An 11,018-nucleotide genomic window follows, 5' to 3' on the forward strand; every position below is an offset into this window, starting at 1 on the left:
CTCTCCTCCTCCTTGTCTCTGCCTTCATCTGTCTTTTTATGTTCTCCATTTATTTCCCAAGTTGTTTCCCACTTATTGATTTAATCTTTTCTACAATTGCCATTTCTTATTTTAGAGTTGTTTAAGATCTTTTTTTTTTTTAGTTTTTTAAAATTGAGGGTTAGTATAGGTACAATAAATTTCACATACCATACAGTACAGTATACCATTGTAATATTGTTCAGTTCTTAAGAATAGAATGTTGAATTTATATAAATGCATAGAGCCATGTAACTACCTTCAAGGTCAAGAATCCATATTTTTTTTTCACACTCTTTCCTGGTTGTTGCTCCATTTCCACCTAGAATTAACCCCCATCATTTCTTCTGTCACCATATGTTAATTTGCCTGCTCTTTAGATTCATATAAATGGAATCATGCCATCAGCACTGTTTTGTGTCTGGCTTCTTCTGCCCCTAGGCTTTCGTGTTTCATGGGTGCCAGTAGTTTGTTCTTTCATATGGTTCTGTTGCATTATATGCAAAAATGAATAACGATTTATTTATTCATCCTCTTATTGATGGGGCAATCATATTCTCACTAGTTGATTGGACAATCATATTCTCACTTCACATTTAGTAAGGTTTATTATGTATAAAGACTAACTCTTAGTTAGAATGGAGAACTTTGCACTGTGTTAAAAATGGCTCTCTAGAGTCTTCCATCAATTTTCTGATCTAACTCAGCAAAATGACACAACAACCAAATTTAAGCCATCCTTTGCAGTTCATTGTCACAGAATTGACTTAAGTAGATATCTTTTTTAGTTTTTTTATTTTTCAAGAGTTCATGTATGCTTTTATTTGCTAACTTATAAGCAACTTTTAATTTGTCCTTCAAAGGTTAATTGGTGGGCTGGGGTTGTGGCTCAGTGGTAGAGCACTTGCATAGCATATGTGGGGCACTGGGTTTGATTCTCAGCACCATATGTAAATAAATAAATAAATAAATAAAGGTCCATCAACAACTAAATATGTGTGTGTGTGTGTGTGTGTGTTAATTGGCGTCTGCTTTGCACTTCTCTCACCTCCAAGAAGAGAGAACACACAAAGGAGAGGGGACGACCTTAACTACAAATAATCTTCCACGGTTACATCATTGCTACAAAACTCCCAAGCTGTTTGTTTGTTTGTTTATTTATTTATTTTGACGCTTTCTTTGATGGCTGTAGAAGCTGATAGTTTTATATTTATATGTTCAACTTCTATGCTTCTCTTTCACTCATAGACCCTCCGAGGTTCCTGTAGCACCACCACACCCCCCTCTGTCATGGAGGTGTGACCACCACACCTCCCCTCTGTAGGCGTTCCATCCAGTCAGAGGCTGCCTCCCAAGGGGGCTGGCTGGTAGACCATGAGGTTGATTCCTGCCTCGAAGCACCACCCTGCCAGCACTCGTCCACGTTTCTGGTTCTGTAAAGAGACTTTTTAATGGCCCATTCGCGAGTGGATGCTGAAACCACAACCTGGCCATTGCGGTGCTCACTAATCGCTTCTACAGGATGCTGAGTCTTTACGACTCGCAGCCTGTGCCAGAACTCTGGAGAGGGCCGCACTGTCCCCCAAGCCCACTCTTTCCTGGCCACAGCCGAGAGCCCCAGATCCCGGGGGTTCCCGCTGGTGAACTCCAGCATGACGGCTGCATTTCCCACGGGCTCCACTTGGGGCTCCACTGCCAGCGAGGCGCTGGTGGACAGGGCTGCACACCTGGATTCCTGTGAACTGACACCAACTCCCAGAGCTGCGACCCAAGTGCCATCACTGAGGAAATTGCCAGCAAAGGCTCACATCCTTTTTCTCACGGTTGTCTCAGCTGCTAACTCGCCATATTAACTCAGGGGAAAGTACCCCGCAGGTCCTTGAAAGCCTCTATATCCTAAGTAGGTATCTTTCCACTTGTGAGGTAGACACATTTTGCCTTCATTTTATTCTGGTGACCTTGAGATACTAAAACTTAAATATGCTTTACTGAACGTCTCACAGGCAGCCATGGAAGAACTGTGGTCAAAGACAGAGAAGAGGGCTGAACACTGGTTTGCATGTCTTGAACCCATTAAATTACATTCCAGGTAATATTCTTTCCTTACATATAGTGTCAGGTGATGTGAAAAAGTTGAAAAGAAGAGGTCTATGCAAATTTTAAGACATGATCACATGAGACAGAAACTGGCCCAAAGGTTTGTCAGCTGGCAAAACAGGTTCTCTGAAGGCAGGAACCAACAGACACAGCCCTATTTTCTTTGGAAGCCATTTATCACTGTCAAACATATACAGTGGCCTCTCTTTTAGCTGTGTTCAAACAAGAATACAGTTTGTATCCTGACATTTCCCTGAAATTGGCAAGTTGAATTTATCACCAGGGTAGTTTTCAAGCTTCACATCCACTATTGTAAAGGTGAGCAGAGTTTTATAAGGGTGGATTTGTTGAACAATGTTATTTCCTTGTGAAAACCCATAACTTGACTTTCCAAACTTGAATTCTTCTACATCCTCTTGCTGTCTCAATAAAACTTGATAATTATTTTTTGTGTTATATGCTTATTGAGCTCAACTTTAGTCTGTAAATAGTCACTTAAGTATTTGTGTATATAATTGTGGGTCACTGATTCTTAAACTATTAGGATTCATTGTAGTTCCTCTTATAAATGAAGCTTATAATTTAAATATATGAGTCAATGGTTATATGTAGATGATTGGATTATGGAGTATTTTTCTATAATAAACACATAATCAAATAAAAAATAAATATACGAGTCAAAGATGAAATAAAAAAACATTTTTAAAAGAACAATGACCTAAAGCTCAGCTTGGTATAGAAATGATTGTTTAGTCATTGACAAGACTGTGGTCTTGCTATACGTAAGGATAAAATGAATTGCTTTTCATAGAAGATAGGAAAATATGGAAGGATTAGAGACTTTTGTTTCAGAAGAATGGTAAGAAAATTACTAATATATTATTACATGTGTAAATCTCATATAGCCTCCATTTCCTTAATATAATTCCTAAAATCATGAAAAATAAAAATTTTTAGAAATACTCTTTTTTAAATGTGGTATGTAGGGGCTTTGGCTCTGGCTGTGGCTCAGTGGTAGTGCACTTGCCTGGCATGAATGAGGCACTGGGTTTGATTCTCAGGACCTCACGTAAATAAATAAATAAAATAAAGGTCTATCAACAACTAAAAAAAGTTTAAAAAAATGTGGTATGTATACACAATAGAATATTACTTAGCCATATGAAAGAATGACTTTATGACATTTACAGGTAAATGGATGGATCTGGAGACTATCATGCTAAGTGAAATAAGCCAATCACCAATTCACCAAAGGTCAAATGTTCTCTCTTATATGTGGATGCTAACACAGAATAGGGGTGGGGGGAGGGAAAGCACTAGACATACTGGAATGAAGGGAAGGGAGAGGGAAAGAAATAGGAAAGACACTGGAATGAATCTGACATAACTTTCCTATGTACATATATGAATACATCATAGTGAATTTCTAGATTATGAACACCCACAAGCCTGGGATCCTAATTATAATAAGATTTACTTCATGTTTGTATTATGTTTGTAATATGTCAAAATGCTTCATGTTTGTAATATGTCAAAACTGACATACTATCATGTATAACTAAAAAGAACAAATTAAAAATAGAAATACTCGTTTTCTTCTTATTATTAGAGTAGAAAATAAACAATTCTACAGTAGAAAAAAGTTCATGTAAAAATTCCAAAAATTTATGAAGATTAGTTCCTGTATTTGAATTCTAGAGCTTGATGATGTGTAGGAGATATTTTAGTTCAGCATTTGCAAATCATGGTCCCTGGACCAAATCCATTCAACTGCTTATTTTAGTGAGTAAAATTTGATTAGGCCCCAGACACACCCATATGTTTATAGATTGTCTGGTTGCTTTCTTACCATTCAGTGTAATTAAGTAGTTATGTTAGAAACCAAATGGCTTGCAAAGCCATCTGGCCCTTTACAGAAAATATTTGCTGACCCTTGATCTAGTTCCCAGTAAAGATCTGATTATGCAGGAAAGGCATCTGGAATATACTATGATGTTCTTGGGTCTTACCCTCAAGGAAATTACTGCCTACTTGGGGAAAGATAAGACAAGGATATAAGTACAATGAAAAGTAAAAAATATGACTCATGCCAGAGGAGGTACAAAGGGAAATTTTGGATTTCTCTGGGGCGCTGGGAAATCATCACCTTGGAAAGAGTTAATTGTTGGATAGGATTCAATTATCAGTGTGATGGTTGGATAGGATTCAACTATGCCAAAATGGCTACAGAATTTTCCTATTCCAAGGAACACAGATAAAGAGGCTCAGCTATGGGGAAAAAAATCATACATGTATGAGGACCACAAGCTGAACAACTGGGTTGCTAGGAGAGCATATATAAGAATGGGCTGGGATGATTTGGGATGATAGAGCTGGGGGGATCTGAATGCAGGCTGAGGCTTAAAGGGGTGTTATGGTTTGGATGTGAAGTGTCCCCCAAGGACTCATGTGTGAGACAATGCAGGAGGTTCAGAGGAGAAATGATTAGGTTATGAGAGTCTTAACCCAATCAGTGAATTAATCCCCCTGATGGGGATTAACTGAGTGGTGACTGTAGCTGGAGGAGGCGGGAATTGGGGCGTGGCTGTGGGGTATATATTTGTCATATGGAAGAGTGGAGTCTCTTTCTCCCTGCTTTCTGATCATGATGTGAGCCACATCCCTCTGCCACACTTTTCTGCCATGATTTTCTGCCTTACCTTGAGCCCTAAGGAATGGAGCGGCCTTCAAGAGACTTAGGCCTCTGAAACTGTGAGCCCTCAAATAAACTTTTCCTCCTCTACAATTGTTCTGATTGGGTCTTTTAGTCACAGCAGTAAAAAAGCTGACTAAAATAAGGGGCTTAGAGGTGAACAGGGTCATTATGGACATTTAAGATGTGTGCCCACGTGCTTCGATTTTCTCGATAAATTTATCTCCCTTGAGTGTGGATTGCCTTGGACTTAGTGACTTACTTCTGAAGCACAGAGGTAGGTGGGTAAGATGGTGTGTGACTTTCAAGATTAACTTATGAAAGGCCTGGTGGCCCCCTTCTTGCTTTCTCTTGGATTTCTTGTCCTGTCATGAGGAGACTCTTGTAGCCCTATGGTGCTGCAGTCTGGCTGGGCACAAATCACGAGCCACTGAAGCAGGAACAAACTTTATTTCTGAATTCCACCAGCACACTCCACACATGCTCCCTGGGAATTCTCCCAAACACCACGTGGCTCCTCCAGGAACCACCAACCGGAAATCCCTCCTCCGGCAATTCCCCAACCAATGCGAACTCTTCAGGAATCCCAGCGAGAGCTCAACCGGAACTCACCGGGAACTCCGCGAGAACTCGCTGGTGTCACCTCTCAACCACTACTTCTGGCAAAAATGCCATGTGTCATCCCGACTCTGCTGTGGCCCTCAACACTATGGAGAAGCCCACATATCAAGAACACGGGTTTTTCTGTAGTATTCAGCAAGGAATGACCTCCTCTGTCGTTTGTCAGGCTTGAGCCATCCTGGGAACAGATCCTCTAGCCCCAGATGAGACTTCAGAAGATGTGTTTGTGACCAACATGTGAAATACAACCTCATGAAAAACCTTGACTCTGAACTAACCCATTAGGTTGCTCTTGGATTTTTGATCCTCAGAAACTCAACAAGGTAAACAATGTCTGTTGTTTTAAGCCACCAAGTTTGGGGAAATGTGTTGTGTAGCAATAAGTTATGAATAATCATTTTTATAGTGTTTCTTTGAGCAGAATAAACCTAATAATTTTCTTCATTTATTAACTCACCAGTCATCGAAGTGTGCTCAGCGAAGGGCGCACAATGGAAGCCTTGGTCTCCTGGTGACAGTGTGTAGGATGAACCTGGCTAAGGAGACACTAGAAATGGACAGATGGTCCCACAGTAGTCTAGAGGAAGGTGATCGCAGCAAAGATTTTGTTGCTCCTCTTGTGCAGTTTCCTACAGGTTCACTTTCTACCTCTCTCCACCTAAGCAGGTTCTCTGGCTGCAAGGACATGCTCAGTTTGAGTGTGGGACAAGTTGTTAATGTCAGGGAGATGATGTCCCAGGAGAATCCCTTAACCAACAAGGGGAATAAACTGGTCTATAAATTTCCCAACTTCTCACCCTAGAATTGGGCTACTCTGAGCTGTGCCCTTCACAGCCTTTCGGGGTGGGGGGCTATGGGATAGAACACTAGGTGCTCACAGCTGCAACTCTTTAATTCACATACTCTTTGTTGATTTTCTGTCTCATTTCTACCCTCCCTCAAAGTGCTTCCTGGAATCACCTCCCAAATTAATGATGTGCATTCAAATCTTTGTGCTGGAATCTGCTTTGAGGGAACCCCTATTAGGAGAGAAATAAAGGTCTGAATGAGAATGGGTCTCCAAGGACGGAAGAGAAGAGAGGGAGACGAGAGATGCCGCAAAGAAGAAGCAGCAGGACTTTGCAAGACTTACAGTAGGGAAGCCATCTCAGGTTTTTGAGATGAAGCCACCTTTTCAATGCTTTGAATCTGAGATTTGTGAGGGTGAAGTGACTTGCCTAGGGTCTGACTGGGATTCTAAATCCAGCACCTGGGTTTTACCAGGACTGCACATTGTAGCTTTTGTTTCTTTGAGTTTTTCCAAAGCTATCGATGAGACTGAAACTGACATCTAGAGACTGAAAAGTCCAGGCACCTTCATTTCATAAATGACAGGGACAGGACCCTACCTCATCTGTTGACTCCAGGCTAAAGTTGCCACTGGCTGTTTTGAGAATTAGTTTATAAATTCAAAAGAAAGTGATGTGATCCTTGCTCCTTCAAATATCTTGATTTTAGAATTCAAAAGTAGAAACCAACGTGATTGTATGTGAGAATGGGTTTCAAAACAAATAGCACATTTACTCTTTCATAATAAATAAATATTCATAATATTTTGTGGATATATTTATATTAGATTAATTTCACTAATTTAGTTAATGAATATGATAATCAAACACTTCATTGGGGATCCAAACAAGAAGTGATTCCAATCTCTCCCAAGCTCAAGAAGAGAAACTTCATAGGTCAGAAATGCTAACATAAAGGTACTGGCACAGTGCTACCCCTAAATGAAACACTAAAAGGAACACACACATACACACACACACACACACAATCTTTTCCACTCCCACAAACAGGAGTGTATAATCCACTGTGCTTTTTATGGTCTTTAAAAAATGGAACATTCTCTTATGACTTTTTTTTTAGTCAGTAATGGGCAGGAAGAAAATTTATTTGTGATTAATTAGGGCTTGACTTTTAAAATTTTTAAAGTAAGGATAACAAGTGATTATGTGTAGATGTAAAGTTCATTTCATAAAAAGGTAGTTGTTTATGTGGCAAGATCCAAGAAGTCTGGGGAGACTTCACTGGCTTAAAATATCACTCTTCATTACGATGCATGAATATCCAGCATTAGAGATGGACTTATTCTGGGGATGGAGGGCACTGAGGTCTCCCAGGTCCTCTACTTCAAGGGCATCCACTTCTGCAAAGTACCCACTTTACGCCAATCACCCACACTTTGTCAGGGATTATGTGGCAGCTAACTTTGGGCAAGGTTTTCCAGGGACTAAATGAAGAATATGACGGCAGAGGCAGTGATGGAGAATGAGAGGCTGGTATGGTCAAGAAAAGGATGTCACACCCATAAATCAAAGGCATTTCTGTATATTAGTGACAAATTCTCAGAAAGTGAAATGAGGAAAACTACCCCATATTAAAAAAAAACTACCCTCAAAAAATAATACTTGCAAATCAACTTAACAAAAGAGGTGAAAGATCTATATAATGAAAGAAATCAAAGAAGACCTTAGAAATAGAAAGATCTACCTTGCTCTTGGATAAGCAGAATTAATATTATCAAAATGACCATGCTATCAAAAGCACTATACAGGTTTAATGCAATTCTGATCAAAATCCCAAAGACATTCCTGATAGAAATAGAAAAAGCAATCATGAAATTCATCTGGAAAAATAAGAGACCCAGAATAGCTAAAGGAATCCTTAGCAGGAAGAGTGAAGCAGACCTTAAACTATACTACAGAGCAATAGTAAAAAAAAACAACATGGTATTGACATCAAAACAGACTGGTAGACCAATGGTACAGAATATAGGACACAGAGAATAACCCACAAAACTACAATTATCTTATATTAGACAAAGGTGCCAAGAACATGCATTAGAGAAAAGATAGATTCTTCAACAAATGGTGCTGGGAAAACTGGAAATACATATGCAACAAAATGAAATTAAACCCCTATCTCTCACCATGCACAAAAGTCAACTCCAAATGAATCAAGGACTTAGGAATACAACCAGAGACCCTGCATCTAATACAAGAAAAAGTAGAATTTAATCTTCATCATGTGGGATTAGGCCCCAGCTTCCTTAATAAGACTCCTATAGCACAAGAATTAAAACTAAGAATCAATAAATGGGATGGTCTCAAACTAAAAAGTTTCTTCTCAGCAAAAGAAACAATCTGTGAAGTGAAGAGAGAGCCTACATCTTGGGAGCAAATCTTTACCCCTCACACATCAGATAGAGCACTAGTCATTAGGGTATATAAAGAACTCAAAAAGCTAAACACCAAAAAATCAAATAACCCAATCAATAAATGGGCCAAGGACCTGAAGAGACACTTTGCAGAAGATGATGTACAATCAATCAACAAATACATGAAAAAAAGTTCATCATCACTAGCAATTAGAGAAATGCAAATTAAAACCACTCTAAGATTTCATCTCATTCCAGTCAGAATGGCAGCTATTATGAAGACAAACAACAATAAGTGTTGGCGAGGATGTGGGGAAAAAGGTACACTCATACACTGCTGGTGGGACTGCAAATTGGTGCAGCCAACATGGAAAGCAGTATGGAGATTTCTTGAAAAATTGGGAATGGAACCACCATTTGACCCAGCTGTTCCTCTTCTCGGTCTATACCCAAAGGACTTAAGAACAGCATACTATAGGAACACAGCCTCATCAATGTTTGTAGCAGCACAATTCACAATAGCTAAACTGTGGAACCAATCTAGATGCCCTTCAATAGATGAATGGATAAAAAAAATGTGGCACAGTGGAATATTACTCAGCAATAAGAGAGAATAAAATCATGGCTTTTGCAGGTAAGTGGATGGAGTTAGAGAAGATAATGTTAAGTGAAGTTAGCCAATCCCCCAAAATCAAATGCTGATTGTTTTCTTTGATATAAGGAGGCTGATTCACAGTGGGATAGGGAGTGCGAGAGTGGGAGGAACAGACGAACTCTAGACAGGGCAGAGGGGTTGGAGAGGAAGGGAGGGGGATAATTAATGATGGTGGATTGTGATAATCATTACTATCCAAAGTACACGTATGGAAACACAGATTGGGGTGAATATACTATGTATACAACCATAGATATGAAAAATTCTGCTCTATATAAGTAATAAGAATTGTAATGCAATCTGCTGTCATATGTAAATAAAAAAGATTACATAAAAAAAGGAAAAGGGATGTCAGGGCTCAGAACCCAAACTCACCTACTTTAACTGGAAGTGGCTACACCAAGGAATCCAGACTAATGGTTTGTTTTAAATCAGGTGTGGTGCAATTCATTGTTCAGTTGGACAGTGCTGTGAAGATGTCCAGGTCTCCTGGGACATTATATTGGTATACTGTACAGGGTGCATACTTGTTACCTGTTCAAATGATCATTCTCTTGTAAAAAGTACTCTTTGCACCAAACTTTCTCCCCACTGCATTTAGGAGCCTTTCTATTGCTCAATGATGTTAGTTCTGTAACATTCATTTTCTGTCCATCTTTACAGAATGATTTCAACTGGAGTATTGGTGTATATTTTTATAGCATGTTTCTATTTATGTATCACTCTTCAAAGAAGCCTTCTGCTTCTGGTTTTCTACCTATGACAGGGATGCTAACTTTTCATTTAAACAATATATAAGTAAATAAGCAACTAGATAAGACACATTTTAAACCAAAACTAGCTAGGTGGTAAGGGTGGTAGGCAAATGATTGAAATTTGGTGGAGTGGAAAAAAATAATTTTGAAACTTGTTCTGGGAGGAAAGAACTTTAAACAACCTTTTGTCCAAATTGAACTGAATGTTGAGTTTTTAAAACTCTGAACACCTTTTATAAAACATTCAGATTTTCTTTGTGGGGAAGAAGTTATATGAAATGAGTTCCATTGGATCCTGTAGACAGTCTGGCTATCGCTGGATGGATAGAAGTTTTAGAGACCAGAAGAACTGAGTTTCAATTTTGATTTCTCCACCTACTGATAGAGATCTTGTTGTCACTTGGATCTCAGTGTTACTGTTTCTAAAATGGGCTAACAGTACATTCCACGACGTTTTCTTGTGAGAAATAAACAAGGAAATATTTGCAAATACTTAGCACATAGCAGGTACTCAATAATTGGTAGCTGCTAGTATTTCCTCCTCATTTGACGTTTGCCAGGGGCCATGAGGTTGTGGTCATTTGGACACAGCCATCCTGCAAACATTTTTAACCAGCAGGGCTGCTGAGTATTGTGCACCTCTTGTATTTTTTCAACTCTTAATGGCTTTTTAAAATAATGCATATCAATGCACAGTTGATACAATATGTGCATATTCAAGGGAAAGGCAATTATTGGAAGTGTCTGAGTGCTGCAAGATATACTGACCCAACAGTACACAGAGCGGCGCCCCCTTGTGGAACATCACCTGTCCAGAGCACAAGTATGAACAAAATAGCTCTTACATACATCTGATGGTCCTGCTGTCCATTTGTCCTAGATATTTTTGGAAAGTGTAAGACTAAAACCATACTAAAACATAAAGAAAACTTCCACCTTCTTGGTTTTGCCTGTTGACACACTTTCTTTGAATTTCCTTTG

The 11,018-nt window shown here is 39.2% G+C and overlaps 1 pseudogene; it reads right to left on the minus strand.

Moving 5' to 3' along the window:
- Positions 1–1,256: 1,256 nt before the first annotated feature.
- On the minus strand, positions 1,257–1,797 carry LOC107135291 (annotated as a pseudogene).
- Positions 1,798–11,018: the final 9,221 nt, after the last annotated feature.

The sequence above is a fragment of the Marmota marmota genome, unplaced genomic scaffold, assembly GCF_001458135.2.
Source record: "Marmota marmota marmota unplaced genomic scaffold, marMar, whole genome shotgun sequence".
Classification (NCBI taxonomy): Eukaryota; Metazoa; Chordata; class Mammalia; order Rodentia; family Sciuridae; genus Marmota; species Marmota marmota.